Raw genomic sequence first — 26,120 nt, forward strand, 5'->3', positions numbered from 1 at the left:
ACCCAAGTTCTTGCAGAGGCTGCTGGCACCATGCATGCTAGCTTGAACAGTTATTTTTTTAGTAAAGTCACAGACAAGTCACAGGCTCTGTGAATTTTTGTTTATTGCCCGTGACCTGCCTACACTGTCAGACGCAAAGAACCACGACAAAAACTTAGCCTTAATAATGAGCTTCCAGAGTTAATTCTACAGCAGAATCCAAACCAAGTTGGACTAGCTGAGGTAAATGCAGTTGGTAAACAGGAGGTGTTATACTCTGGTCAATTTAAACTGAGGTGAACCACAGAGTTTCACTCTGAGGAAAGGGCTGTCACTTGTAAGAAATACCCATGGAGAGACTAAGGGCTTGCCTGCATAGTGCTTTAGTGCACATCAGGAGGGTGTAAATTCTAGTGCGTACCACCATGATGCATACTAACCAGCCATGTGGACCCCGCAGGCGTGCACAAAAAATTCTCTAGTGCATGTTAATGTAGTACTGTCTGAAACACGACTATATCTGTGTGCACTTGGGAACTTTTTGTGCATACCAGCAGCGTCCAAATGACCACTTAGTGCGCAACATACCAGTGCGCACCAGAATTTACACCCTTCTGATGTGCATTAAATCATTATGTAGGTAAGCCCAGAGAGAGGTCACATGAGCAGTTTACTCTTGAACAGTAAGGTACTTTATAGCTAAAAGATCGTCTGCAGGTTTTTTTGTTAAATCTTTGTAAATTTTTCATAAATCATAAGACCAGAAGGGACCAATGGGACCACTAGACTGACCTCCTGAATAACAAAGGCCAGAGAATTCTCTGAATTAATTCCTAATTGAACAAGAGGCCTCTCTAGTTCAACCGCCTTGATAAATGGGACCCTGGGCCATGACTGGGGCCCTTAAGTGTTACCACGATAATAAATAAAATAATAAATAAAAATAAATAATGAGATCCTAATCGGGCCTCTGGGAGTTATTGAAATATAAAGTAATATCAATCATTCAGCCAGACTATTTTTTTTATCTCAACTAACACAATATAATCAGCTACGTCAAGTAGATTGGGAGTTGTACAGTTTGCTTCAGAATGAGAGCCTCAACCACTTGATGCTAACAGAGACAGCAATGGAAGAAAAAAAAGTGGAAAGTCCCAATTTCATTGCCTAACCAGGTCTACTCTGTGGGAGACTACTGAATTATTTTTATACTCTAATTACCATTATCTGGAATTTTAAATTGAAACTACTGCATCCTGTAACTGTCATTTGTTATGATGTTGGCTTTCTTTGGTTTCTATTAATGGTCTATGTTTTGACTCTCTCTCCTTTGTTCAATAACTAACATACAGGAATGTTATTATAGAAAAATTAATTACTACACACTACAGTAATTCACACTACTGAAGTTTCCAAGACTAATTATTTTACTCACACACACTTCTCTTTCTCGACTCCTTCTGTTTGCATGTGGATTCTCCACCACACCTTCCGGTCCATAGCATGGTTTTGTAGGTCTTGGAATCTATCACATCTTCAGTCTTCCATGCTCTTCCTTACTCCCATACTTTCTTCGTTGGTCATTCTTCTCCTGTTCTTATCACATGTCCAGTCCACCTCAACTGTGCATTCTCCAGCCTATCCATTATTGAGAATTTCAAGCTCATCTTATGCCCTAATTTCTTCCACGTGCACTCTGGATGGCAGGCAAGTTGAGGGTAGACATTGTCAATATATTATTTTCTACTACATGTATCATCTTTTCTTCCATCTCCATAAAACCCACTATTTACAAACCATAGAGTAGGCAGCAACAAATACATGCAGCATACTCTTGTCCTTTCAGTTTGTTACTTCATTGCTGATCCTACAATACTTCTATTACCTTTTTTACCTTGGACATCATCCATTCTAGTGAAACTCTCAGAACCAATTTTCCTAATGGAAGATAGGAAGCAACCTCAATGCATTCTATGAGGATATTTTCCTTTCCACTCTTACCATTGTGTTCCTATTACTATTATCATCCCCCTCCCTCTCCTTGAGTTTCTACACCCACTTGCAGAGTTGCTTCCTTATTTAGGCTATCATTTATATATTGTATGTTTGTTCAACAACCAGCACAACGGGGCCCTGATTCTGATTGGCACATAGATTCATAGATTCATAGATACTAAGGTCAGAAGGGACCACTCTGATCATCTAGTCCGACCTCCTGCACAGCGCAGGCCACAGAATGTCACCCACCACTCCTATGAAAAACCTCACCCATGTCTGAGCTATTGAAATCCTCAAATCATGGTTCAAAACTTCAAGGAGCAGAGAAGCCTCCCTCCAGTCAACCATGCCCCATGCTACAGAGGAAGGCAAAAAAACCTTCAGGGCCTCTCCAATCTGCCCTGGAGGAAAACTCCCTCCCGACCCCAAACATGGCAATCAGCCAAACCCTGAGCACATGGGCAAGATTCACCAGCCAGATACTCAGGAAAGAATTTTCTATAGTAAATCAGATCCCATCCATCTAATATCCCATCTCAGGGGATTTGGCCTATTTACCCTGAATATTTAAAGATCAATTACTTACCAAAATCCCATTATCCCATCATACCATCTCCTCCATAAACTTATCGAGTAGAATCTTAAAACCAGATAGATCTTTTGCCCCCACTGCTTCCCTTGGAAGGTTATTCCAAAACTTCACTCCTCTGATGGTTAAAAACCTTCGTCTGATTTCAAGTCTAAACTTCCTGGTGGCCAGTTTATACCCATTTGTTCTTGTGTCCACATTGGTGCTGAGCTTAAATAATTCCTCTCCCTCTCCTGTATTTATCCCTCTGATATATTTATAGAGAGCAATCATATCTCCCCTCAACCTTCTTTTACTTAGGCTAAACAAGCCAAGCTCCTTAAGTCTCCTTTCATAAGACAAGTTTTCCATTCCTCGGATCATCCTAGTAGCCCTTCTCTGTACCTGCTCCAGTTTGAATTCATCCTTTTTAAACATGGGAGACCAGAACTGCACACAGTATTCTAGGTGAGGTCTCACCAGTGCCTTGTATAACGGTACTAAAACCTCCTTATCCCTACTGGAAATGCCTCTCCTGATGCATCCCAAAACCGCATTAGCTTTTTTCACAGCCATATCACATTGGCAGCTCATAGTCATCCTATGATCAACCAATACTCCAAGGTCCTTCTCCTCTTCCGTTACTTCTAATTGATGCGTCCCCAACTTATAACTAAAATTCTTGTTATTAATCCCTAAATGCATAACCTTACACTTCTCACTATTAAATTTCATCCTATTACTATTACTCCAGTTTACAAGGTCATCCAGATCCTCCTGTATAATATCCCGATCCTTCTCCGAATTGGCAATACCTCCCAGCTTTGTATCATCTGCAAACTTTATTAGCACACTCCCACTTTTTGTGCCAAGGTCAGTAACAAAAAGATTAAATAAGATTGGTCCCAAAACCGATCCCTGAGGAACTCCACTGGTAACCTCCCTCCAACCTGACAGTTCGCCTTTCAGTAGGACCCGTTGCAGTCTCCCCTTTAACCAATTCCTTATCCACCTTCTGATGTTCATATTGATCCCCATCTTCTCCAATTTAACTAATAATTCCCCATGTGGCACGGTATCAAACGCCTTACTGAAATCTAGGTAAATTAGATCCACTGCATTTCCTTTATCTAAAAAATCTGTTACTTTTTCAAAAAAGGAGATTAGGTTGGTTTGGCACGATCTACCTTTTGTAAAACCATGTTGTATTTTGTCCCATTTACCATTGACTTCAATGTCCTTAACTAATTTCTCCTTCAAAATTTTTTCCAGGACCTTGCATACTACAGATGTCAAACTAACTGGCCTGTAGTTACCTGGATCACTTTTTTTTCCTTTCTTAAAAATAGGAACTATATTAGCAATTCTCCAATCATTCGGTACTATTCCTGAGTTTACAGATTCATTAAAAATTCTTGCTAATGGGCTTGCAATTTCAGGTGCCAATTCCTTTAATATTCTTGGATCAAGATTATCTGGGCCCCCCAATTTAGTCCCATTAAGCTGTTTCACTTTCGCTTGTACCTCTGATATGGTAATATCTACCTCTATATCCTCCTTCCCATTTGTCATGCTACCATTATCCCCAAGATCCTCTTTAGCCTTATTAAAGACTGAGGCAAAGTATTTGTTTAGATATTGGGCCATGCCTAGATTATTTTTAACCTCCGCTCCATCCTCAGTGTTAAGCGGCCCCACTTCTTCCTTCTTAGTTTTCTTCTTATTTATATGGCTATAGAACCTTTTACTATTGGTTTTAATTCCCTTTGCAAGGTCCAACTCTACTCGACTTTTAGCCTCTCTGACTTTATCCCTACATCTTCTGACCTCAATTAGGTAGCTTTCCTTGCTGATCCCTCCCATCTTCCACTCCCTGTATGCTTTCTGCTTCTTCATAATCACCTCTCTAAGATGCTTGCTCATCCAGCTTGGTCTACAACTCCTTCCTATGAATTTTTTCCCCTTTCTTGGGATACAGGCTTCCGATAGCTTCTGCAGTTTTGATTTAAAGTAATCCCAGGCCTCAACTGCCTTTAGATCCATAAGTTCTTCAGTCCAATCCACTTCCCTAACTAATTGCCTTAATTTTTGAAAGTCAGCCCTTTTGAAATCAAAAACCCTAGTTGCAGATTTATTTTTGTTAATCCTTCCATTTAGTTTGAACTGAATTAGCTCATGATCACTTGAGCCAAGATTGTCCCCTACAACCATTTCTTCTATGAGGTCCTCGCTACTCACCAAAATTAAATCTAAAATGGCATCCCCTCTAGTCGGTTCAGCAACTACTTGATGAAGGAATCCATCAGCTATCGCATCTAGGAAAATCTGAGCCCTATTATTATTACTAGCACTGATCCTCCAGTCTATATCTGGGAAGTTAAAGTCTCCCATGATCACGCAGTTTCCATTAGTATTTACTTTATTAAAGACATTAAAAAGGGCTCTATCCATAACCAAATTAGATCCCGGAGGTCTATAGCACACCCCAAGCACTATCGCAGGAGAGGCTTTACTAGTTTTCTTCCCCAATGTAATTTTTGCCCAGAGAGACTCTGTCTTATCCATTGCATCGCTTCTTATTTCTTTACATTCTAACTCATCGTTGATATACAATGCTACTCCACCCCCTTTACCTTTGTTTCTGTCTTTCCTAAACAGCACATACCCTTCAATACCTGTAGTCCAGTCATGACTACTATTCCACCATGTTTCTGTTATCCCTATAATATCTGGTTTCACTTCCTGCACCAGTAGCTCTAGTTCCTCCATTTTGTTACCTAGACTCCTCGCATTGGTGTATAAACATCTTAATTTTTGCTGTTTGGCCTCGCTCACATTTTGTACCCTATTAGGCACAGTCATTCTACAGCCAGTATAACCTATTAGACTAGTATCCACACCGCCCTCGCTCCTTATATACATTCTCCTACCCATGGCTGTATCCTTTCTTACTTCGTCTTCTTCCCTCTCAATGCTAAAATCTGGCGTGGAGATTTTCTGGACATCTCCCATCCATCTCCCCCCAATTCCTAGTTTAAAGCTCTCTTTATCAGTTGTGCCAGCCTCGATCCTAGAAGTCTATTTCCTTCCCATCTCAGATGAAGGTGCTATCGTAATACAAACAATTTAGAACCATATTTCTTACAAATCTTCTCAGAGACACCAACACCTTTAAAAGTGTCAGAATAAAATGTTAATCATAGTAAATCACAGACACTTGCTCTCCCTGCAAATCAGAACAGAATTGAACCCTTTTTTCCTAATAGTCAGCAGGAAAAATTCTAGCACCTTGAGGTGCACATTATACATAGTCTCTCAACAGAGGTGTTGTGAGACGGGGTTGGGACTCACCACGGCAGTGCCTCCTGCTGTTCACTCTGGGAATTAACTCAGTTCATGAGGAGCATCCTCTGCCGGTGGTGCCCCGTCCATCTCGACCCACGTTGCTCCCAGCATCCTCTTCAGGACACTGCCTTCCGGCAGTGCCCACTGCTCCAGTCTCACCCCCTTCTGGGGGTTTGGTGTTATCAGCAATCCTTCTCTTCGCCTCAGCCACAATGGCCGACCACATCCCAAAGTCTAACACCTATTGGCAGGGATCTGGTGCAGTCCATGATGGCCACTCCTAATGGCCAGGTGGAAGTGCAAGGGGGAAGGGACCCAGGCCCGCCTTCTACTCTGGGTCCCGACCCAGGGACCCTTTGGCAGCAGCCTTCCTGCCTACCCTCCTTCTCCCCCTTTCTCCGTTTCTCTCCCTGGGCCATTTTCCCTTCGGCCCCTTTGCACCATCTAGGCCCTTTTTCTCAGGGCCTGCAGCCCAGCAGGTACTGGGCGGGAGTTCCTTTCTGCTCTCCACACCTGTCCAGCACTGCGCTGTCTCTGGTGCTAGTCTCCTCACGCAGGCGACAGACTTTCACCCTCTGGGCAGCCTTTAAATAGGGCCTAGCCTAGCCCTGATTGGCTGGCTGTAATACTGGTCCTGATTGGCTGCTGCCTTGCACAACCACTCTGACCTGTTGTAGCCCCAATCTGGCATGGGGGTGGGGCACCGCCCAACCACAGGTTGTCACTCTATATTTGGAACTGACAAACAACTTTACACAATTGAAGTGCGTCATTCACTCTTCTCTCACACACACTCTCTATTTTCATATATTAGACACACACACACACACACACAGAATTATAGGACTGGAAGGAACATCAAGAGGTCATCTAGTCCAGTCCCCAGCACTCATGGCAGGAGTGAGTATTATCTAGACCATCCCTGCCAGGTTTTTGTACAACCTGCTCTTAAAAATCCCCAATGATGGATATTCCACAGCCTCCCAGGGCAATTTATTCCAGTGCTTAACCACTCTGACAGCTAGGAAGTTTTTCCTAATATCCAACCTAAACCACCCTTGTTGCAATTTAAGCCCATTGCTTCTTGTCCTATCCTCAGCAGTTAAAAAAAAATTCTCCCTCCTCCTTGTAACAACTTTTTATGTACTTGAAAACTTGTGTCCCCTCTCAGTCTTCTCTCCTCCATACTAAACAAACCCAATTTCTTCAACCTTCCCTCATAGGTCATGTTTTCTAGACCTTTAATCATTTTTGTTGCTTTTCTCTGGACTTTCTCCAATTTGTCCACATCTTTCCTGCAATGTGGAGTCCAGAACTGGACACAATACTACAGCTGAGGCCTAATCAGCGTAGAGTAGAGTGGAAGAACTACTTCTCGTGTCTTGCTTACGACACTCTTGCTAATACATCCCAGAAAAAGTTTGCTTTTTTTTGCAACAGCATTATACTGTTGACTCATATCTAGTTTGTGATCCACTATGACCCCCAGATCTCTTTCCACAGTACTCCTTTCTAGGCAGTCATTTCCCATTTTGTATGTGTGCAACTGATTGTGCCTTCCTAAGTGGAGTACTTTGCATTTGTCCTTATTGAATTTCATCCTATTTACTTCAGACCATTTCTCTAGTTTCTCTAGATCATTTTGAATTTTAATCCTATCCTCCAAAGCACTTGCAACCTCTCCCAGCTTGGTATTGTCCGCAAACTTTATAAGTGTACTCTCTATGCCATTATCTAAATCATCAATATCATGAAGATATTGAACAGAACAGGACCCAGAACCAATCCCTGCAGGACCCCACTCATTACGCCCTTCCAGCATGACTGTGAACCACTGATAACTACTCTCTGGGAATGATTTTCCAACTAGTTATACACCCACCTTATAGTAGCTCTATCTAGGTTGTATTTCCTAGTTTGTTTATAAGAAGGTCATGCAAGACTATCAAAAGCCTAACTAAAGTCAAGATATACCACATCTACTGCTCCCGCCCTCCCCCAGCATCCACAAGGCTTGTTACCCTGTCAAAGAAAGCTATCAAGTTGGTTTGACATGATTTGTTGTTGACAAATCCATGTTGACTGTTATTTATCACCTTATTGTCTTCTAGGTGTTTGCAAATTGATTGCTTAATTATTTGCTCCATTATCTTTCCGGGTACAGAAGTTAAGCTGACTGGTCTGTAATTCCCCGGGTTATCCTTATTTCCCTTTTTATAGATGGGCACTACATTTGCCCTTTTCCCATCTTCTGGAAAAATTGCTAATGGCTCAGATATCTCCTCAGTCAGCTCCTTGAGTATTCTAGGATGCAGTTCAGCAGGCCCTGGTGATTTGAAAACATCTAACTTGTCTAAGTAATTTTTCACTTGTTCTTTCCCTATTTTAGGCTCTGATTGTACCTCATTTTCACTGGCATTCACTATGTTAGATGTCCAATCGCCAACAATCTTTATAATTTGTATTTTGACCAGTTTCCACTTTTGTAGGACTCTTTTTTGAGTTTTAGATCGTTGAAGATCTCATGGTTAAGACAGGGTGGTCTCTTTCCATGCTTCCTATCTTTCCTATGCAGTGGGATTGTTTGCTCTTGTGCCCTTAATAATGTCTCTTTGAAAAACTGCCAACTGTCTTCAATTGTTTTTCCCCTTAGACTTGCTTCCCATGGGATTTTACTTACCAACTCTGAGTTTGCTAATGTCTGCCTTCTTGAAATCCATTGTCTTTATTGTGCTGTTCTCCCTCCTATCATTCCTTAGGATCATGAACTCTACCATTTCATGATCACTTTCACCCAAGTTGCCTTCCACTTTCAAATTCTCAACCAGTTCCTCCCTATTTGTCAAAATCAAATCTAGAACAGCCTCCCCCCAGTAGCTTTCTCTACCTTCTGAAACAACATTTTTTCTCTAATACATTCCAAGAACCTGTTGGATAATATGTGTCCTGCTGCGTTATTTTCTCAACAGATGTTGAGATATATATCAATAAAAAATAGAAGATTTTCAATTTTGGCAGCTACTTTAATTTTCAAACACTCTTGGATCAATTTTGAAAAGAAACACATCCGCCCCACAGATGAACACGCACAACTCAGAGGGCAAGTACTTCGTCCTTACTTTATTTGTATCTATGCACATTTTCTTTGAGAGAGGATAATTGCTGATTTTCTCTGGAAAGAGAACAGAAGAACTTGTCTTAAAAGACTATATTATAGCATGACAGAAGGGGGTGATTTCCTTACCCGACTTCTATGCCAATTACCAAGCAGCAGCTTACAACTCTTACTTATTGGGAGCTACCACCTGCCTACTGTCACTGGATCAAGAAAGAAAAACAAAAATGCAGTAATGTTTATAGTTTTGCAGCTAATTATAGTGTAAAAACAACAAAATTCCCCATTCCAAATTCAAATCATCAAAAATGTAAGGGCAACATTCTGTAAAATGTTGAAAACAAATAAAAGCACATGTGGTGCAACAGGCAATGTACTCCAAAAAGATACGGGTCACTATACAGGGAAATGAAATAAAATGGTTTCCTTTATTGTCATCAACACGTTTTGAGAACCTTTTTAGGCTTGGATAATTGAAAATTAGAGTGGAAATGCCGATTATTTCCATTTATCAATATGCAATAATGTAGCTTTGCTCTCCAATGGCTGCTTGTTATTATAATTGTTATGTTTTAAAAGAGGATACAGGAATTTACATTTCCAGCAATGAGTGCCAAGCATCTCTCTCACTACTTTGCCCATTTAATAGGAAAAGCATCTTTAACAAACAGCCATTCCTGGATAAGTGGGAGAAATGAAGAAATTCAGACTGATGAAGATGACTTGCTGGTCATAAGAGGCTAGCTCAGTATCTGTGCATTTTCTTAGACACTGGTTGAAACATAACAAATTAATTGGCAGAACTGATATGATCCCTGAGAGAGTGGCTTAAAACTACACCAAAGAGTCACAAATGCTAAAGGCAGCGTGGAAGATCTGGAAATGTTCATGAATACAACACTTTAGGTAAAGATATTATACCACTAACTGAGTGCTCATGGTTAAGAAAGAATCATTAACTTTATATTCACCACAGTGAAAGAATATGGCAAAGATGTACAGAGTGAGTATACACTTAATCAGCAAAGAACTTCTGATTTGGTTTGTATAGGAGACTTCAGTTCACTAATTTCTTCTGAACTTGAAATAGGGATTTCTTACCATGGTCTACTAATATGCACGAAGTGTGTGTTGGGTTTGGTCATGTTATTAGATTTAATATCTGAGTGTCTGCGTAATTATCTTCAGCTGATGGTAGATTTTCCTTAGTTTTAATTTTTTGTTATTTTGGGGTCCTTTTGAGGGGGTCATAGATAAACCTACTCTATGAAATATAAATTAGAGAATATGAATAACTGCCATTGTTTTCCAGAGTAAGGGGACTGACAGTATGTTAAAATATGAAGAGCTAAGTGCATGTTTGTATCATTTGTCTGTACAGACTCTTATGGGAAAGGTCATACAGAATTTAATAAGGATGAAATCAAAAGGAAAGAAAATATTCTTTAAAACCTACAAAATGAAATAGAGAATGTATATATTAGCACCTTTCTACATGTATTTTGAAACATCCTATAAAATTATATTGCAGCTGTATACTTTTCTTTAAAGTCTATGGGGTTATTCCAAAAACCTATACAAAGATTGTCATTTTCTTTTAAATACTAAAAAAACGTTTTCTATATTGGGATCGTCATTCCAACTCAGATTTAGTGGCTGGAAGACAGAGGTTAAAAGGTCTACTTCTACCAGAAAAAAAAGAAAAGGAGTACTCGTGGCACCTTAGAGACTAAAACTTATTTGAGCATAAGCTTTCATGAGCTACAGCTCACTTCATCAGATGCATGCAGTGGAAAATACAGTGGGGAGATTTTATATACACAGAGGACATGAAACAATGGGTGTTATCATCACTCTTGTTACAGTGGTAAAAAAAAAGCTTATGCTCAAATAAATGTGTTAGTTTCTAAGGTGCCACAATAATTCCTTTTCTTTTTGCAGATACAGAACAACACAGCTGCTATTCTGAAACCTGTCATTATCCTTCTACCAGCTGATACAGATTCTTCTGTAACCCCCTGTATACAGATTCTCCCGTAACTGTGTTTAAGAGCTGAAGGGCATTTTGTCTTCTGCCAGGAAGTACTGGTGTGTGATCTAGTGATGATCCAGAAGTCCTGAGTAGCTGTATTGAGCAGGGTGATTTTCCCTTAGTTGTCAAAGAAGTGTTACTAAAACCTGAGTGCTCTTGGAATGACACCCTGTATTTTATGAAACCAGAACCTGAATTACTTTGTGTCAGTTAAAAGTGCCAAAATATAAATTTTATAAGAATAGAACCATAGGTACATAAACTGCCACATTTTTCCTCACAGATTTTCCCTTGAATTGTTTTCTAATTTAGAGACAGACCATAACCAGGCAGCAAGTTCCTATTAAAAATTATATAAGGTATGTACCATTACCAATAAATACCCTTGGTTGATGGGACATTTGGTTTGTACACGGAGTAAAACACCCAATACCATAGTAATGGATTATTGGACATGCTTCCAAGCAAGAAGCAGTCATTCAGCCATTTGCTGGTTTTCAAATTACAATGCCTCTAAATTATTAAACAATTAAAAAGAAAATCTTAGGGGAAAAATAAGAATCTGTATCTATTGTTCTTCATTTATACATGTGCACTATTTACATTCTATGTACAATAGGTAAAGGATCCAATCCCTCTGTTCTGGATTTGGGGACATGCCTTTAAAAAAAATGCAGTGATGAATCAATTTTTAAATTAGCATCACTGCAGAACGGTTTAAAAACCGAACTTAGAGCCTGGGTACAACCAGACACAGAATTCAAATGTATACAAGTATGAAAATTGTAGGATTCACACTGCATGACAGTTTATGCATAACTGCACTTTGCTTACAAACATTTAGTTTTAGGATCTGGGTGGTCAGTATAGATGGAAGTATATCGACAATTAGTTACAACTATCTATAGGTTCACTGGGTATCAAATGATCATCTAGAGTTATGGGCCTAACTGCAGAAGCATAAATTACATTTCAGGGGCTGCTTTACACCCTTGATTATGACTATTTGATCCATAGATATCACTGCCCAAAAAGTCTCTAAACTATGTATTTCTGCTACATAAAGTGCCTAGAACACTTAAGGAGCTATATACATATATATACACACACACACACATTATATATACACACACACACATATATATATATATATATTAAAAAAACAAGAAGAACTTTGACATGCAAGTGGTTTTCATGGGTTTCCCAGATGTGCAACACAACGTAATTTGTTTGAGAAGCAGCCAGAAGTCAATGTGAACTCCCTGTCTATTCTCCTTTCCTCTAATGTCAATGTAAACTTACTTGGCTTCAGTAAATGTGATTTGAGTAAACCAGCATATATCTTCAATATAGCACTACTTGCAGATTTTAAGTGACAATAGCTTTATGGTCAGCTAACAACATTGCCAGGGACCTGACCAACTTGTGACTGATTTCAATGCCATTAAAATATAATGGCAGGAATGCAGATAAGACAGAGATAATGGAAATATGAAATATGGTATTTGAGCAGTATCCCTCGTGGCACCACCAACATTACTGTCCATCCTGAACTCTCGTGCTTTTGATATAAAGGATAATCCAGGTTTGACCTATATGAAACAGTTGAAACTGCTGTAATTTTTAATTAATTAGAATAAATTAAATTAAACTTCTTCTGGGGCCATGTGCACTTAAAGTGTGCTTGACAGAAGTGGAGCTAATCATTCTGGAGTGGTGGGGGTAGGGGAAAGGGAAAGGAGTATCTATATCCTTTGAGATCTTCAAATATGATCCCAAAGCAATGGGAAAAAACAAGGTTTTATGGTTCAACCATATTTAAAGACAGAGTCAGCTGATTTGTAGAAACCCACAAAACATTTGACAATAAGAGACTGAACAGAAATGAAAACAGCAGTGCTTTATGACCATCCTTGGGTTGTTTTAACAAACCTTTCTTGAAGCGTATACATTTCTGTAGCATTTCATGTCATTCTGAGAAGCAAAGTCAAAGCTATCTGATTTCCACAACAAATATATTTGATCAAGTCAGAATGTCAGATTTATTTTTTACTGTCTCATGTACATAACTAAGTGCAAATTAATCTTTCCTCTCAGTAGTTTTGCTTCCCTGCTAGCCCTATCATGTAGTGTAATCACGTCTTAATAAAAAAATAAACTGACAATGTGTTAGTGAGTGGAAATGCATTCAAGTCTTTTTATTTCAAAATCTTCCATTAGTCTGAAGTGTTCTTAAATGGTAAAACTATCACTATTACAGCCAAATGAAAAAAAAATTCTACCCAGTTTAAGAGATTTTTAAAACACTCCACCATTTAAGATACTGAAGTTGATTAACAAAATTTAACCTGCTCTTACTCATATGTTTGTAAAGGGAATAAAATTCTGTGTGTGTTTTAAATATTGGTTTAAATGTTTATTTTTCCTTTAAACAACAAGGTAATTCATGTGTTTAATGAAAAAGGTGCCTATACGAAAAGAACTTGCAATTTCAAATGTCCAAAGGGTTATTATATTTATATTCCTGTTCTGTTTGCTTAATAATGTCAAACACTTCCATAAAAAGAAAAGGAGGACTTGTGGCACCTTAGAGACTAACAAATTTATTTGAGCATAAGCTTTTGTGAGCTACAGCTCACTTCATCAGATGCATTCAGTGGAAAAGTGAGCTGTATCTCACAAAAGCTTATGCTCAAATAAATTTGTTAGTCTTTAAGGTGCCACAAGTCCTCCTTTTCTTTTTGTGGATACAGACTAACAGCGGCTACTCTGAAACCTGTCATTATGCAAAACACTTCCATGTAACATTTAGCTCAAAATTCTGTTTCAGGGTTATTAATGGCCAAACTCCTTACTTAAGAGAGTGTTATATAAATGATCTGTTCCTAATGACTCAAACAACAATACTGTATAGCAATCTTCATGTTATCCTATTCTCTGATATGTTGTATTTTGCTCTTCAAAAATCAGCTACTGCATGTTCATACCCAAATGCAGTGGCTGATTTTCAAAGATAGGTGGCAATGCAACCCTCATAATAGAGGTATTAAATGACATTTTCTCAAGCATTTTAAAACTAGGTAATTACCAAAGAACTAATGACTTGAAAAAGAAAACATAGTATACGAAAATATGGCTTATTAGCTCGCTAACAGATGATTAGTCAGGAGTCCCATACTGTCAACTTTAGTCTAATAAAGTACTCTATATTAATACTATGCCATGAATCCTAAACAACGAAGGTCCGTTTCTCCTTTCCTAAATGGGCTTTCCTTCTCTCAGTATTGGTGTATTAATGACAGATAACACTCTCTAAGATGCAATCACCTTCCTAAGAAAAGGTGCAGATTCACACATGTCAAGACACCGATTAGAGTGATACTTGTACTGATGTTCACATAAATGAATGTAATGAATATAATGTATCAATGCAGGTAACACTGGTGCATTGGTAAGTCCAGATCAGTCTGATTAAGTGATCTGTTTTAACTATAAGTTTCATTGTTTGTTATTTGAAATATTTTTGTCCTATGCTATTCATACTTTCATTTTACAATTACTTGCTGTTCTGCTCAAGAGGAAATTAACTCTGTCTAAATCTGAATGCTAACACAATGGATTCCCCATTACCTCTATCACTGAACTATTTGAATTTAAGTACTGTGCAGATAACCAGTTTATAAAAGTTGGATACATTTCTGGCATGTAGGACTGTATAATGAAAGATTCATTTTTCAGCTAATGCACCAATAACCTTTGCAAAACACTTACCTCTCCAATTGGGCAGTTCTACATTAAGAATAAAAGATGTAACGAACTAGCATGATGAACCAGGGTCTTCAAAGATCATATTCAGTATTAAAACTCCATAACTGAATGTAGTTTGTTTCTGCTAGACTGATTTTTTTTTATTTTTTACAGTACTGCATTTGTCCTACAAGACTCAAGGCAAAACTAAAATGAAGATGTTTAAGTAGCCAGATATCACTGAGCAATCGCCCCAGTAATTGGAATGAAAGTCAGCACTGGCAATGTTCCACTAGTTCTCCTGTAGTGATGTTTGTTGCCATGACTAGCAGATGTCACACTGTTCCAATGCAGTGTGTAAGAGAGTCATGTAGAAGAAAGGAGAAAGATGAGATATAGAAGTACAAATCTCCTTTCTAGGATTTCACATGTAATTTCAGTACTAGCTAATCTACTCTGTGACTTAAAAATATACATTTTAATAACAAAGCACAGAACTTCTACAATTAGCATATGGCTGCGGACCGTTTGCCTGAAGACATATTCTGATCAACTGATTATGCTTTCTGATGATGTCACAGATGTGTACCAAGTCCCGATGGCAGATACTGAAGACCTTTTCAGTGAATCATACACAAAAATCTCTATACCTATTATATAAATTGGGGGATGGGAAAAATGTGGAGGCAAGGTAACAAGGTAAGGGGGTAAAGAGAAGCACTAGAGGAAGGGTTCAGAGTGATGAATTGAAGGGAAAAATTACAACTTTAAAAAATGTCCACCTCTCAAAGTTGGAAGCTGCCATTTCAATAGCAGTCTGTGGTCCTTTAAGCCATTTTTAACTCCTTTTCTAGTGTAAAAAAAAAAAACTAACCTGTGGACTGTTCAGTATTCCAAAGTTTGTTTGTTTTTAAAAATACTGAATTTTAAAAGGATGATAAAATGGAGCTGGGCTTTTGGTGACAGTAAGATGGAGAGAAGAAGTTCAGTTATCCTTTATTAAAAACAGATAAAGATTGTTATAACAATTATCAGATAAACGTATTCAAGATAGTAGAGAAAAAGTAGATAGATTAGATAAAATAGATCGATCCACCTTTTCTCTTCTTTTCTCTTGCTAGGAACTACTTTTCACAGTGGAAAGAAACTATTTTTTTCTTAAAATGAAATTGCAAAGAGTCCTATTCTAACAGCAAGAAGCTATGCCAGCGTATACCTTAGTAGGCAATCAGCAGCTATTGGTGCACATCTTGCACTATGTGCTAACAGCCTACTAATCCACACGGTGGGTAAAGGCAAATATGCAGTTAGGGACCTTCAAAAACAGTGCAACTTATGGGGGAACATATGCATATATTCCACACACTCTCATTTTGGGACAGACAGACAGATGCTTGGCAAGAGCAAATAGCTGCCTCCATCAAGGTAAGTGGACATTAATTTATAAGAAAAGTATATTAGATAAAATTCTGGATGCTTACTAGAAACTCTCCTTCTAAAGAAGTGTTTGGAATGTAAGACTATTTCTATTTTATTTTCTCTTATTGCAGCTCTTATATTTCTCATCATCACTGCAAATCCAAAGGGTTGTAGCCTCCTTGCAAATCAAGGGCCACCCAGGTCAATTTCTGACTAAGTCCTTAGGGTGGTCCGGCTGTATTCAGTTTATGTCCATCACTGGCAATCTTATCACGACACCAAAGTTTTTGGTGCCTACCTGTTCAGCAGCTATGTAGTGGCATTCCTTGGTACACATTCTTATATTTCTCCCTTCATGCAATTATACGGAAGATGAAAAGGTCCAAGAATGCCATGTCTCAATGCTATTATCAGATATTCAGTTTTGTATTACTTATACTTTGAAAGAGAAAACACCGCTTTGAAAAATATTACAATGTTATTTGTAAAATCATGGCAATATTAAGAAGAGGTAAGTGCATCCAGTCCTGGACCCCCAGCCTACTGCACTAAGGAAGAGAGAATATCAATCAGCTCTCAAACTCAGTCCATATATTATGGAAACTACAAAATGAAACCCCAAGAAGGGAATAAGCTTAACAACATGTACTTTATATTAAACCTTCTTACCTAGGGTTGGCTTTTACTAGGGTTCCTAGATCATGAGAGCTCAAGGTCACATTCTAGATCCTCTCTTCTCAAAGAGCCATGTCTACATCCCTTTAACAAGTAGGGTAATGAGTCACCTGCCTCAGTCAGCCAGTAGAATCAGCACATGCTAACAGGGAAGACTATATCAGGCAAACACTACAAACCTGTTACATTTATTAATATCATTCAGTGTAAGCTTTGTTTTAAATATTTAAAAGCAGTTTGACAAGAATAAATTGATGTATTTTTCTTTGATAAATACAAGTTACATAAATAGTAAACTGCAGTTCCAAGAATAAAAATTAATTTAATCCTTGCTTTAAAAACCAGAATTGAAAAGATTATATTCTGGTATGTACATTAAATCTGATATTCTGTAAATGAAGCTTGACATTTGAACACACATTGAGCAACCAATTGCCTTCTTAATACACAATACTCCCATAAAGTAGACAGTATAACATAAAGACTAACATAATGTGTACAGCCAATAACTAGTAATGTGTTAAATAAAAACCCTGATGCTAACCATAATGAGGATTCAGTTTGTCATAAGAAATATTTCACTCAGCAAATTAAAAGTTTTTCTTATTGGCATAGCCTACATATTCATATTCAGGTGCTGCTGTTCAAAATAGATATTGATGATTTTCTCTTACATAATGCCTCCCATTTCTCTATACAAACTAAATCAAATTATTGTTCATGTGTATTATCCCCATTGTATAGCTGAGAACAGCTAAAGCACAGAGAAATAATATTCCACTGCAGTGAGGTCATTACATAAATGACTAGTGCCAATGAGTAGTGCCATTGACTTCAAGTCACACACACTAAGTCAATGTAATTACTTTTTGCTTAAAGTTAGGCATGTGTTTAACTTGCTGAATTGGGGTCTAAATGAACTGTCAAAGCTCAGACATGAAGTCTGTCTTACAGCTGCATCTCCTGACTCCCAGTTCTGTGCCTTAACCATCAGATCATCACACTCCATTAGGAAGGAACAGCAGACAACCTGGCTGGATAAGTGTCAAACTTAAAAGAAAAAACACTGTTTAAAAACAATACAACCCTGCATATATATATCAAGTTCTATACTTCTCATTTCTCAGCCCTGCTGAGTTCATATGAAGATTATGCAGATACTGAAATACTTGCACATATTTTCTGATGTGAATAGCTATAAGTAACTCACTTTATAGCACAGCCCAAGATTAATATTTTCTTATTTTTTCCCATGTCAAATATTAGAATAAATATTTTCTCTCAGAGAAGCAAATAAATCTGTAAACAGAGTTGTAAGTTACAGCAAAAGTTATTGAAAACTATGCTGCATCATATAAGAAGTGCCTGCTTGTCATGACAAGATAGTATAATGGAGTGGTAGCTCCACCATGGTTGAGATTGTAGCTTAACAGCAGGGTTTGTTAAAAGAATTTCATTGAAATGGACAAGAAAAAAACCCCACCATAGAATGTAACCTATGAACAGTGTTTTACTTTTTCCATGTTGGTTTGATGAAAAAAGGATTTCTAAAAAAACCTTAAGTATTCAAAAATCACCCTGAAGGTAATTTTTCACTGTATTGTCTCACCTTTCTTCACACCTCTTGTGGAAGAAATTTAAGTACTCTAGGTATGCCTACACTAAGCCCAGGTCTGCAGGACCTGGTCTGCATGCTCCAGCCTGTGACTGAGCAGGACTTCCCTGCAACTGCAGCTCTAGGCTGTGTCAGACCTGGACCCAGGTATCTGAACTAACAGCCAGGAGCCTGGATCTTCTGTGCGCTCAATGACTCTGCTGCAGGGCTCAGGCAGTGTGAAAGAGGAAGTTACCCGATTCAAATGCAAATAGGACAAGTGTCAGCCCTCTGGGGGATGAGAGAAAATAGGTGGGGACAAGAGGCTGGGGACTGGGAGGCAGAAGCTGGGACTGAAGACTGCTGAGGGTTGTGCGGGACAGGCAGACTAGGATTTAGGGGTAGAGATGGAGTGTGGGATTGACTAGATACCTAAGGAGCCAGATGCAGAAACTGGGACAGATTGGACAAGGATACTGGGACTAGGATCTGGGGAGCGGAACTGAGAAGAGGGGGACAGAGATCAGCTGAGGAACCAGGAGGCAGACCTGTCAATAGACTAGGACTGATAACCAGTGAGGAGAAGCAGACAGGTCTGATGAGGAGTTGCGGTGTAGAGGGAGAACTGGGAATGACTGGGCAAAATGACTTGTACAGGGAGTGTGTGTGAAATGGGGAGAATGGGACTGCAACGAAGACTCGGGGTGGGAAGAGACAGGAGTGAGACAGGAACAGGAGGGACAGGATTCAGCAGAAGGGGTCCTGCTTGAAGAGAATGGCAGAAAAGTATGTGCCCACTAGAGAACACTCCCCTCTAGAGCCTGGAATGGAACCCGAGATTCCCGAGTCTCACCATTCTTCTGCTGTCAGCAAATATCTATGAAACCTACTAGCAAAGTGTGTCCTCCATCTCCCTCTGGTGCTGGTCCACACAAGATAACAACCTACTGCTGTAGGTTGTTACTCCATTAGCTCAAGTGGTAGAGGTCTGTGCAGTGCATTTAAGGTTCCTACCCTGCTAATGACCCCTATGGGTATCAATATGATGCCACATAGCAGATATCCATTTTTATTTTTTAAAAACCTAGGAAATCACACACAAAAAATACATTGAAAGAATGTTATTAACATTGCAAAGTTAAGTACACAAAAATTAGAAAATACCAGAATGAAGGCCGCTTGGGCAACTTTGCCTTGTGCATATGCATTATGATATAGTCCTAAATTACATGATCACATATGATTTTTTTCCACAGGCCTCTGCCTCATTCAGTGAGCAGCACAGACCTGTTCTGAGGATGGAGCACTGCTGTGCAGCGAAAGAGACACTGTCTGTACAACCCCTGCTTTGTCTGTTGCAGAAGTTGAAAGGTGTATAGTGAATAAATCAGGGAAAATTGGTAGTGAATGAGTCAAAGAATAGTTTTAAGAGAAAGGACAGCCTCAAAGCTAAGGCAGTTGAATGCTGCTCTTTGGAACTGGATTCTGTTCCTGCCTCTAACAGAGCTCGTGTGTGATGCTAGGCAAGTCACACAAACCAAACTTTTCACAGGCGGTCAGTAATTGAGTGCTTCTCATATTTCTGGGGGAGCAACTTGAAACCCTGGAGTCAGATTTGCAGAGTGCCGAGTACTCAGTGAGGTAGCTGAAGTCAATGTGAGCTGAACTTCGAACAAATGAAGTGCTATATAATGCTAAACATTCTGAGAAATCATATCCTAGGTTGGGCTAGATTGGGCACCCAGATTGGGCACCCAAAATTAATGGATACTTTTGACCTTAATCCTTCTATGCTCAGCCATTTCATAAGGGTGTTGTACAAATATATTTATTAATATTTGTGAAGCACTGAGACACTATAGTGATGAATTCTGTCTTCAGGACAGAGTTTGAATAGTATGTAGTAATAAGGAATGAAGAGAAAATTAAATGTTGAACAACAGCACCTTAAGGGTATATCTATACTGCTATAAGACACCCGCAACTGGCCCGTGCCAGCTGACTCGTGCTTGCAGGACTCAGGCTAAGGGGTTGTTAAACTCTGGTGTAGACATTCGGTTTCAAGCTGCAGCTCAAACTCTGGGACCCTCCCACCGCATAGGATCCTAGAGCCCAAGCTCCAGCCCAACCCCAAACATCTATATCACAATTAAACAGGCCCGTAAGCACAAGCCCAAGTCAGCGGACACCAGTCAGCTGCAGGTTTTTAATCGCAGCCTTGACCCTAAGTGAGCATCTTCTATTCTGTGTAGTAAATGAGGCAGGGTCTTGTGGAAAAAACTGTATGTGATCATGTCATTAAAGACTATATCATAATACATACACACAAGGGGGAAAACTAAACTTGTATAGGCAACAGCACTGTAGGCAATATGAAGGTGGAAAGGAAACCAGGGGTCTTCCCCTTAACTTCTTCCTATTTCCACGTTTTTAAGTTTGGGGTGGATGAGGTATGTCCTGAACTGTCATTAAACATTGTCGTTGTTTGTTAATCACTCGAAGTAACTGTTGCTAGTGGAAACAAACAACTTCCAAAAAACAAAAAAACAAAGAAGAGAAAGAGTGTGCGAGTATGCGCACACTTTTGACCAGGTCCTGGAAACAAGGGAAATTTTTAATTGAAGTCAGTGGGAGTTTTGCCAGATTAAGGATCGGTACCTACAATCATACTGAAACATGAATTTACAGAGATTTTTATGTTGCAAAACATATATTTAAAAAAAAAAACAACTAGTGATGCAAAGGAAATACTCTCAGATTTTTAAAACTTCTCAAGTCCAACCTTGTTACAAAAGACCTCCTCCTGCTGTTTAAAAATTATTATACTGAGGCAAAAATTACCTAAATTTTAAAAAGTGTTTTGCTAATACTCATCTTAAATAATGGATGTTAGTTAACATCTTCTCTGTTTTACTTAGCACTGCACAGAAATATATAGCCTTCTTTAGGGAAAAAAATGTCTGTGTTGTATACAATTACATAATAGCTTATAATCACAAACTGGAATTCAATTTAAAACTATTTTTGTGTGCTTTAATACAATTACCAATTAATTAAGTTAATACAATTAACAATTTATTACAATTACAATTAATACAAAAATACCTTAGCTCAGTGATACTCAGAGTGTGGTTCATGAGCTGCAATTGGCTCTTTAATGTGTCTCCTGTGGCTTTTCGCTGCACATGATATTAAAACAGTGTGATTTAATTAACAACCAACCTAAGTTATTAACCAATCAGGATGATTTTACTACGGTATTAACCAGTTATCAACTTTCATTGTTATTAATTTATTTGCTGTGAGAATTATATAATAAAACTAAATATTTCCCCTGTCATACTGCTTACATATGAATAGTACTATAGTAAATGAAACCGTGAATTCACACTACTGTGGCTCCTTTGGGTAACGTTGATCACTAATTTGGCTCCTGAACCACTAATGTCTGTTTTTCACTGCCTTAGCTTAAGGGTCATAGTTCATTTTAATTACTAAATGGACAGTATTTATTAGTTACATAGATAATCTCCAATACATGTCAAAGGCAGAAGTTCTTAAATAGCACTCCACCCAGGAAGCTAAATTCCATAAAAAGATGGTCATTTTCCTTCTGCAACTTAGTTATCAGAAGCACTTAAGTGCTCATCCTCTTGATGGGACTTTTAGCTGCACTCAGTAGGACAAAGTCTGAAAATGATCTCTCTATTTTCATCAGCAGGTGTTACTACAGTCAATGTGAATTACTACCATTTACACATAAAGTGCCAAAGAAAAGGAGAGCAATTAACATTTTAAAATAAAAACAGTGAAATAATGTGATTGTAACTGTAATAAGAGGTAATAAAAAGGTCTCGCAACTCGATTACATGCAAACACTTTTCTCTCAAATAAATAAAGAAATGGTGCTACCTTCCTTTGTGTACGCAGACTGGCTCCAAAAGATGCCTGCACAGCAGCAACAGTAGTGTGAAAATGGAAGTGAATTATAAATGTAGATATATTTTTCACAAGCTTCCAAACATTAATTCACATGCCAAAAAAATTCCTAGAAATCAATGACAGAAATAGATCTTCTGTACTGGATCTTTTTGTCCAATACATGCCAATGCATATTGAGGATGAAGAACATATAATGCATTTTAACTTTTTTTATTATTATTTTTGGCAGGGGTTGTGACAGAAAAAAAAAAGCTGCATTTTACAAAGAATTCAAAAGGGATGCACACCCTACTTCCTGCAGTAGGAGTCTGGCGCTCTGAGACCCCAGTGCCAATAATAGTAGGTACCGGGTGAAGGCATTTTGTAAGGTGGGCATGGTAATTCAAAAGTCCACTTGGCTGGCCTTTCTACATGTTGTGAAAACTGATCTGATTTCCATATTCTGGCCAATACCTTTAGTACACATATGTCATCTCCTGCCTGCCTTGCTTGGGCCATCCATAGCCAATCCCAGCCTGGAGTAATGACTAGGAACAGTCTCCCTCCTTCTCGGCTGTCTCTCCTGCAGTGCCAGACACTCATGAACAAAAAATGCCACTGACTTCTCTGAACCCGTATGGGAAATTATGATTCAGCGTCACTGTTCAGGCCACAGAATAATGTACTCTATGCTTCCTTTGTAGGGAGAAGAAATGGCTGTACTGCAGGGATAGGGAGGAGGAGAGCTTCTTCTACCTGAAGATACAGGGGGAAGGGAAGGGAAAGGGGGGGGGAGAGAACTGGTCTCAAATATGCATATATTTCTCAAATATCTGGATATACAGGTGGCTCCTAATCCTCCAGCACAGGTTGCACATTATCATCAAGCCAGTCACAGACTAGTGCTGCTGCTGCAGCTGCAACAGTAGCTCGGCTGCTGAATCCAAGGGGAAAGTTGACTTGGCACCATCCCCATTCTTCCTCTGTTGAATGCGTTGCACCAGGCAAAGCTCTGCCTCTTCCCAAGACACTGCCCCATCTACCTACCTTGAACCCTCCCCCTGCCGAATCCCACCTCGCCCATTCTGTCCCTGCCGCCCCAGTGTGCTTGCTCCCCTAACAAAAGCTAATGCAACAGGATCTTTGTATTGCTATTTTACAGCATTTGCTTTTTTTTTTTTAAACTCTGAAGCAAATATCCCCCCCCCCCGCGCGCGGGGAAGACAATAAATAAATAGCAGGCCATGTCCTACCTGGGCAATGCCGCTGCTGCCGCACAGCGGGGCTGTCGCCCAGAGGCGCGCCCCCACTTCCGCCGCAAACACCTGGGAGCACCCAGCCCCGCTCCGCGCGCCCAGCCAACCTGCGGGACAGCGGCCCGCCCTTTCCCAGCCCGCACTGGGGGCGCGGGGCGAGCGGGGCTGATTGGGGTAGGGGGAGCGGCGGGCCCTGATTGGACAAGGGTGATGTCACTCCCAGGCTGCGCGGCGGGGGGCTGGGAAGCCGCCCAGCTGCAGCGGGTCCGCAGTCCGAGGGCGCCGAGCGCTGGCCCGGTTAAACCAAGGGAGGGCAAGCGGGTGGGAGCCCGAGGCTGGGGGCCGGCGCGCTCAGCACCCCCCCCCCACCCAGCTCTGCGAGAGGGGGGACCGGTAGCGTGTGCGCGGCCCTCGCACATGCCCAAAGCGGCTGCCCTTGCCCAGCCCTTTGCCCGGAGATTCACTGTCCTCCCCCCGCAGCCGGGGTGCGGGAGCTGCTGCGGGGGAGAGGAGCAGGCTGGCGGGGGTGAGGCTCAGAGGGCCAAAGGGGCGCACCCAGGATTACCACCTTCAAGACTCAATAAGGGCTCAGCCCCTGCCAATCATGCGATTGGGTGAAAATCGTGGGGTTTTTTTGCTTCCTGGGTTTCGAGCCTTTGAGTCCTGGGGGGACCATGTTTTCAAACTTTTAGCCAGGGACATAAGGGCTACATGTTTACTTAAAATAAAAGCTGAGAGGCTCGCATATTCAGAAACTGGAGAGTGAGGAAAACCAGCAAAGAGGGTGGGAGACCAGTCAGGGATCAGATGGGTATATGCAGGAGAAGGTAGTGAGGAGGTTTGCTGGACAGCGACTGTAGGAGAACAAACAGGACCAGTGCGGGGATGCAGCTGTGACAACTACCCTACAGGGAATGGGGAAAGACAGAGTAGGAATTGAACCTGCAACTTGTAGAGCTCAAAGTATAAACTGCTACATCCTGAGCTAAAGAGCCAAAACACAGGGGGTGGGACTGTAACATCTCATGTCCTCTGTAGATTTTCACAGGGTGGGGACCTGCACTATTTATTTACCACAAGGTTACACATACATGAAAATAGATCTGGCTAGGGCAAACTGCATGGGAGGAGCTGATTAGATGAGTCATAGCAGGGCTAGATTAAGGCAAGCTATGGCCCTAGGCTCCCCAAGATGGGGTGCCTGTGGCTCCATTTCCCCAACCCTGTCCCCTCCCCAAGAGGCAGAAATACCCTTATTTTCACTAGGAGTGGCACCACAGGATCCCCTCTGCCTCCTGGACAAACAAGGGTGGTAACAAGCGGTATTATTCCAGAAGTAGGGATATCTACTTGGAGGATCTGGGCCTGCTTCACTCTTCTCCCCCTGCCAAACACAGGGTGCATCTACAATCCAGCCTTCTTTTGGCAGCATGTAATCTACATACACACACAGTCCCACAGTAGTGTAGATGATGAGGCACAGCACCTGTGAGTAGAGTAAACTCATCTGAAGGGTGTGGATATGTAATTGAGTAGATCTCTTACAGAGCTCACTATTTTCCCAAGCCATCTACACAGCTGTTTTTAGCAGTGTTGTGTCCTGCTGCCTCCCCACTGCTGGAGCTTTTCCTCACTGCAGTGAAAGGCTCTGGCAGCTAAAACCTTTCCCCACTGCCTCCTCTCTGACAGAGCCTTTCACTGACATGCGTAGGTAGACATCACAATATAAACATGGTGTGCTTTTCACAGCAGCATGTAGCTACATGTACACTACAACTGTGGTGTGTACAGTAGACATAGCCACAAAATCCTCTGTTGGGGTGGTGCTGGTAGAGCTCTCTTGCTGTCCCCTACAGGGGGTCTTAGAGTTAGCTCTGCACCAAGATGCAGAAGGCAGTTCACACCACTCAGAGCTACTGACTCACGCTGACAGGTCTGCAGACTAAGCAGACATCACTGCATCAGTTATGCTCAGGCTCATGCTTTCAAGGTTTTCTTTGCAACCAGGGGGGTAAAAAATTACTTTTTTATTTTATTGTAATAAAAATAGATTCTGATGTAATGACACGACTCCAGGATCTGGGGGTCTAGGCTTGGACCTTTAATTCCTGTGTTTTAATCTGTGTGCAAAATCATGCAGAAGAGCAGGTCAGAAAGGGACAGGGGGTGTATGCATGCCAGAGAACAGATCAGGTGAGATGGGAAGTGTGGAAGAAATGGAAAATCAGATGGTTATGGAGGAGCAGATCAATGGAAGGAGGTCAGATGAGATCAGAAGGAATTTGAAAATACTAATAGATAAGGCCCCATTTATTTGTATTGCAGAAATTGAAGACCCTGCAATATTAGGCTTCCACTACAATTTTTATTTTAATTAGCTTACTTTGCAGAGTCCACAATTTTGCATACATTTTGATGTTTGCAACATTTTTCTCCCATTAGTTCAATAGAAACCCATTTATCTGAGCTGA

The 26,120-nt window shown here is 40.3% G+C and overlaps 1 protein-coding gene across 5 annotated transcripts in view; it reads right to left on the reverse strand.

Moving 5' to 3' along the window:
* Positions 1 to 24,228, reverse strand: part of CNTN1 (contactin 1) — a 434,625-nt gene extending 410,397 nt beyond the window's left edge. For 2 of the 5 annotated variants that reach the window (XM_043494731.1, XM_038373425.2), the window contains exon 1: positions 23,647 to 23,820. The gene's annotated coding sequence lies outside the window, so the exon portion shown is untranslated. Of the gene's footprint in view, positions 1 to 23,646 lie in introns of all 5 variants that reach the window. The other 3 variants (XM_038373409.2, XM_038373417.2, XM_043494720.1) reach the window with 3 other exon arrangements.
* Positions 24,229 to 26,120: the final 1,892 nt, after the last annotated feature.

Source organism: Dermochelys coriacea, chromosome 1, assembly GCF_009764565.3.
Source record: "Dermochelys coriacea isolate rDerCor1 chromosome 1, rDerCor1.pri.v4, whole genome shotgun sequence".
In the NCBI taxonomy this organism is placed as follows: Eukaryota; Metazoa; Chordata; order Testudines; family Dermochelyidae; genus Dermochelys; species Dermochelys coriacea.